This window comes from Lingula anatina, unplaced genomic scaffold (genome assembly GCF_051362555.1).
Source record: "Lingula anatina isolate TDL-2025a unplaced genomic scaffold, LinAna3.0 unanchor82, whole genome shotgun sequence".
NCBI classification, from domain to species: Eukaryota; Metazoa; Brachiopoda; class Lingulata; order Lingulida; family Lingulidae; genus Lingula; species Lingula anatina.
Genome location: NW_028257603.1, coordinates 2,543,576 through 2,550,253, shown reverse-complemented (window position 1 = coordinate 2,550,253; position 6,678 = coordinate 2,543,576).

Sequence of the window (6,678 nt, the reverse complement as noted above, 5' to 3'; positions counted from 1 at the left end):
TTTCAACCCTACCTGGCCAAAATTGAAGAAAACTGCCATATCCGGACCTTACGAAAATCACTCAAAATCACCCAAAAATGACCCGTCACCAAATTTTCCAAAAAGTGATGAAAATCAATCTACCACACCTGTCATTCATAAAAAATGTGGAAACGCGCCCGGATCACTTCATTAAAGCCCCCAATTTCAGCTTTAAAGATGGCCAAAAAGCACACCTGAGAACAGGATTTGGAGAGAGGGGGGGTGGAGAGAGTTTTTGCTCTATTTCTTCCTTAATAATGACACAACCACTCTTCCAGCACTTTATTCTGACTACAAATGACCAAACACACCTACCAGACACTATAATGAAGAAAAAAATTTTTCAACCCTACCTGGCCAAAATTGAAGAAAACTGCCATATCCGGACCTTACGAAAATCACTCAAAATCACCCAAAAATGACCCGTCACCAAATTTTCCAAAAAGTGATGAAAATCAATCTACCACACCTGTCATTCATAAAAAATGTGGAAACGCGCCCGGATCACTTCATTAAAGCCCCCAATTTCAGCTTTAAAGATGGCCAAAAAGCACACCTGAGAACAGGATTTGGAGAGAGGGGGGGTGGAGAGAGTTTTTGCTCTATTTCTTCCTTAATAATGACACAACCACTCTTCCAGCACTTTATTCTGACTACAAATGACCAAACACACCTACCAGACACTATAATGAAGAAAAAAATTTTTCAACCCTACCTGGCCAAAATTGAAGAAAACTGCCATATCCGGACCTTACGAAAATCACTCAAAATCACCCAAAAATGACCCGTCACCAAATTTTCCAAAAAGTGATGAAAATCAATCTACCACACCTGTCATTCATAAAAAATGTGGAAACGCGCCCGGATCACTTCATTAAAGCCCCCAATTTCAGCTTTAAAGATGGCCAAAAAGCACACCTGAGAACAGGATTTGGAGAGAGGGGGGGTGGAGAGAGTTTTTGCTCTATTTCTTCCTTAATAATGACACAACCACTCTTCCAGCACTTTATTCTGACTACAAATGACCAAACACACCTACCAGACACTATAATGAAGAAAAAAATTTTTCAACCCTACCTGGCCAAAATTGAAGAAAACTGCCATATCCGGACCTTACGAAAATCACTCAAAATCACCCAAAAATGACCCGTCACCAAATTTTCCAAAAAGTGATGAAAATCAATCTACCACACCTGTCATTCATAAAAAATGTGGAAACGCGCCCGGATCACTTCATTAAAGCCCCCAATTTCAGCTTTAAAGATGGCCAAAAAGCACACCTGAGAACAGGATTTGGAGAGAGGGGGGGGTGGAGAGAGTTTTTGCTCTATTTCTTCCTTAATAATGACACAACCACTCTTCCAGCACTTTATTCTGACTACAAATGACCAAACACACCTACCAGACACTATAATGAAGAAAAAAATTTTTCAACCCTACCTGGCCAAAATTGAAGAAAACTGCCATATCCGGACCTTACGAAAATCACTCAAAATCACCCAAAAATGACCCGTCACCAAATTTTCCAAAAAGTGATGAAAATCAATCTACCACACCTGTCATTCATAAAAAATGTGGAAACGCGCCCGGATCACTTCATTAAAGCCCCCAATTTCAGCTTTAAAGATGGCCAAAAAGCACACCTGAGAACAGGATTTGGAGAGAGGGGGGGTGGAGAGAGTTTTTGCTCTATTTCTTCCTTAATAATGACACAACCACTCTTCCAGCACTTTATTCTGACTACAAATGACCAAACACACCTACCAGACACTATAATGAAGAAAAAAAATTTTCAACCCTACCTGGCCAAAATTGAAGAAAACTGCCATATCCGGACCTTACGAAAATCACACAAAATCACCCAAAAATGACCCGTCACCAAATTTTCCAAAAAGTGATGAAAATCAATCTACCACACCTGTCATTCATAAAAAATGTGGAAACGCGCCCGGATCACTTCATTAAAGCCCCCAATTTCAGCTTTAAAGATGGCCAAAAAGCACACCTGAGAACAGGATTTGGAGAGAGGGGGGGTGGAGAGAGTTTTTGCTCTATTTCTTCCTTAATAATGACACAACCACTCTTCCAGCACTTTATTCTGACTACAAATGACCAAACACACCTACCAGACACTATAATGAAGAAAAAAATTTTTCAACCCTACCTGGCCAAAATTGAAGAAAACTGCCATATCCGGACCTTACGAAAATCACTCAAAATCACCCAAAAATGACCCGTCACCAAATTTTCCAAAAAGTGATGAAAATCAATCTACCACACCTGTCATTCATAAAAAATGTGGAAACGCGCCCGGATCACTTCATTAAAGCCCCCAATTTCAGCTTTAAAGATGGCCAAAAAGCACACCTGAGAACAGGATTTGGAGAGAGGGGGGGTGGAGAGAGTTTTTGCTCTATTTCTTCCTTAATAATGACACAACCACTCTTCCAGCACTTTATTCTGACTACAAATGACCAAACACACCTACCAGACACTATAATGAAGAAAAAAATTTTTCAACCCTACCTGGCCAAAATTGAAGAAAACTGCCATATCCGGACCTTACGAAAATCACTCAAAATCACCCAAAAATGACCCGTCACCAAATTTTCCAAAAAGTGATGAAAATCAATCTACCACACCTGTCATTCATAAAAAATGTGGAAACGCGCCCGGATCACTTCATTAAAGCCCCCAATTTCAGCTTTAAAGATGGCCAAAAAGCACACCTGAGAACAGGATTTGGAGAGAGGGGGGGGTGGAGAGAGTTTTTGCTCTATTTCTTCCTTAATAATGACACAACCACTCTTCCAGCACTTTATTCTGACTACAAATGACCAAACACACCTACCAGACACTATAATGAAGAAAAAAATTTTTCAACCCTACCTGGCCAAAATTGAAGAAAACTGCCATATCCGGACCTTACGAAAATCACTCAAAATCACCCAAAAATGACCCGTCACCAAATTTTCCAAAAAGTGATGAAAATCAATCTACCACACCTGTCATTCATAAAAAATGTGGAAACGCGCCCGGATCACTTCATTAAAGCCCCCAATTTCAGCTTTAAAGATGGCCAAAAAGCACACCTGAGAACAGGATTTGGAGAGAGGGGGGGTGGAGAGAGTTTTTGCTCTATTTCTTCCTTAATAATGACACAACCACTCTTCCAGCACTTTATTCTGACTACAAATGACCAAACACACCTACCAGACACTATAATGAAGAAAAAAATTTTTCAACCCTACCTGGCCAAAATTGAAGAAAACTGCCATATCCGGACCTTACGAAAATCACTCAAAATCACCCAAAAATGACCCGTCACCAAATTTTCCAAAAAGTGATGAAAATCAATCTACCACACCTGTCATTCATAAAAAATGTGGAAACGCGCCCGGATCACTTCATTAAAGCCCCCAATTTCAGCTTTAAAGATGGCCAAAAAGCACACCTGAGAACAGGATTTGGAGAGAGGGGGGGGTGGAGAGAGTTTTTGCTCTATTTCTTCCTTAATAATGACACAACCACTCTTCCAGCACTTTATTCTGACTACAAATGACCAAACACACCTACCAGACACTATAATGAAGAAAAAAATTTTTCAACCCTACCTGGCCAAAATTGAAGAAAACTGCCATATCCGGACCTTACGAAAATCACTCAAAATCACCCAAAAATGACCCGTCACCAAATTTTCCAAAAAGTGATGAAAATCAATCTACCACACCTGTCATTCATAAAAAATGTGGAAACGCGCCCGGATCACTTCATTAAAGCCCCCAATTTCAGCTTTAAAGATGGCCAAAAAGCACACCTGAGAACAGGATTTGGAGAGAGGGGGGGTGGAGAGAGTTTTTGCTCTATTTCTTCCTTAATAATGACACAACCACTCTTCCAGCACTTTATTCTGACTACAAATGACCAAACACACCTACCAGACACTATAATGAAGAAAAAAATTTTTCAACCCTACCTGGCCAAAATTGAAGAAAACTGCCATATCCGGACCTTACGAAAATCACTCAAAATCACCCAAAAATGACCCGTCACCAAATTTTCCAAAAAGTGATGAAAATCAATCTACCACACCTGTCATTCATAAAAAATGTGGAAACGCGCCCGGATCACTTCATTAAAGCCCCCAATTTCAGCTTTAAAGATGGCCAAAAAGCACACCTGAGAACAGGATTTGGAGAGAGGGGGGGTGGAGAGAGTTTTTGCTCTATTTCTTCCTTAATAATGACACAACCACTCTTCCAGCACTTTATTCTGACTACAAATGACCAAACACACCTACCAGACACTATAATGAAGAAAAAAATTTTTCAACCCTACCTGGCCAAAATTGAAGAAAACTGCCATATCCGGACCTTACGAAAATCACTCAAAATCACCCAAAAATGACCCGTCACCAAATTTTCCAAAAAGTGATGAAAATCAATCTACCACACCTGTCATTCATAAAAAATGTGGAAACGCGCCCGGATCACTTCATTAAAGCCCCCAATTTCAGCTTTAAAGATGGCCAAAAAGCACACCTGAGAACAGGATTTGGAGAGAGGGGGGGGTGGAGAGAGTTTTTGCTCTATTTCTTCCTTAATAATGACACAACCACTCTTCCAGCACTTTATTCTGACTACAAATGACCAAACACACCTACCAGACACTATAATGAAGAAAAAAATTTTTCAACCCTACCTGGCCAAAATTGAAGAAAACTGCCATATCCGGACCTTACGAAAATCACTCAAAATCACCCAAAAATGACCCGTCACCAAATTTTCCAAAAAGTGATGAAAATCAATCTACCACACCTGTCATTCATAAAAAATGTGGAAACGCGCCCGGATCACTTCATTAAAGCCCCCAATTTCAGCTTTAAAGATGGCCAAAAAGCACACCTGAGAACAGGATTTGGAGAGAGGGGGGGTGGAGAGAGTTTTTGCTCTATTTCTTCCTTAATAATGACACAACCACTCTTCCAGCACTTTATTCTGACTACAAATGACCAAACACACCTACCAGACACTATAATGAAGAAAAAAATTTTTCAACCCTACCTGGCCAAAATTGAAGAAAACTGCCATATCCGGACCTTACGAAAATCACTCAAAATCACCCAAAAATGACCCGTCACCAAATTTTCCAAAAAGTGATGAAAATCAATCTACCACACCTGTCATTCATAAAAAATGTGGAAACGCGCCCGGATCACTTCATTAAAGCCCCCAATTTCAGCTTTAAAGATGGCCAAAAAGCACACCTGAGAACAGGATTTGGAGAGAGGGGGGGGTGGAGAGAGTTTTTGCTCTATTTCTTCCTTAATAATGACACAACCACTCTTCCAGCACTTTATTCTGACTACAAATGACCAAACACACCTACCAGACACTATAATGAAGAAAAAAATTTTTCAACCCTACCTGGCCAAAATTGAAGAAAACTGCCATATCCGGACCTTACGAAAATCACTCAAAATCACCCAAAAATGACCCGTCACCAAATTTTCCAAAAAGTGATGAAAATCAATCTACCACACCTGTCATTCATAAAAAATGTGGAAACGCGCCCGGATCACTTCATTAAAGCCCCCAATTTCAGCTTTAAAGATGGCCAAAAAGCACACCTGAGAACAGGATTTGGAGAGAGGGGGGGTGGAGAGAGTTTTTGCTCTATTTCTTCCTTAATAATGACACAACCACTCTTCCAGCACTTTATTCTGACTACAAATGACCAAACACACCTACCAGACACTATAATGAAGAAAAAAATTTTTCAACCCTACCTGGCCAAAATTGAAGAAAACTGCCATATCCGGACCTTACGAAAATCACTCAAAATCACCCAAAAATGACCCGTCACCAAATTTTCCAAAAAGTGATGAAAATCAATCTACCACACCTGTCATTCATAAAAAATGTGGAAACGCGCCCGGATCACTTCATTAAAGCCCCCAATTTCAGCTTTAAAGATGGCCAAAAAGCACACCTGAGAACAGGATTTGGAGAGAGGGGGGGTGGAGAGAGTTTTTGCTCTATTTCTTCCTTAATAATGACACAACCACTCTTCCAGCACTTTATTCTGACTACAAATGACCAAACACACCTACCAGACACTATAATGAAGAAAAAAATTTTTCAACCCTACCTGGCCAAAATTGAAGAAAACTGCCATATCCGGACCTTACGAAAATCACTCAAAATCACCCAAAAATGACCCGTCACCAAATTTTCCAAAAAGTGATGAAAATCAATCTACCACACCTGTCATTCATAAAAAATGTGGAAACGCGCCCGGATCACTTCATTAAAGCCCCCAATTTCAGCTTTAAAGATGGCCAAAAAGCACACCTGAGAACAGGATTTGGAGAGAGGGGGGGTGGAGAGAGTTTTTGCTCTATTTCTTCCTTAATAATGACACAACCACTCTTCCAGCACTTTATTCTGACTACAAATGACCAAACACACCTACCAGACACTATAATGAAGAAAAAAATTTTTCAACCCTACCTGGCCAAAATTGAAGAAAACTGCCATATCCGGACCTTACGAAAATCACTCAAAATCACCCAAAAATGACCCGTCACCAAATTTTCCAAAAAGTGATGAAAATCAATCTACCACACCTGTCATTCATAAAAAATGTGGAAACGCG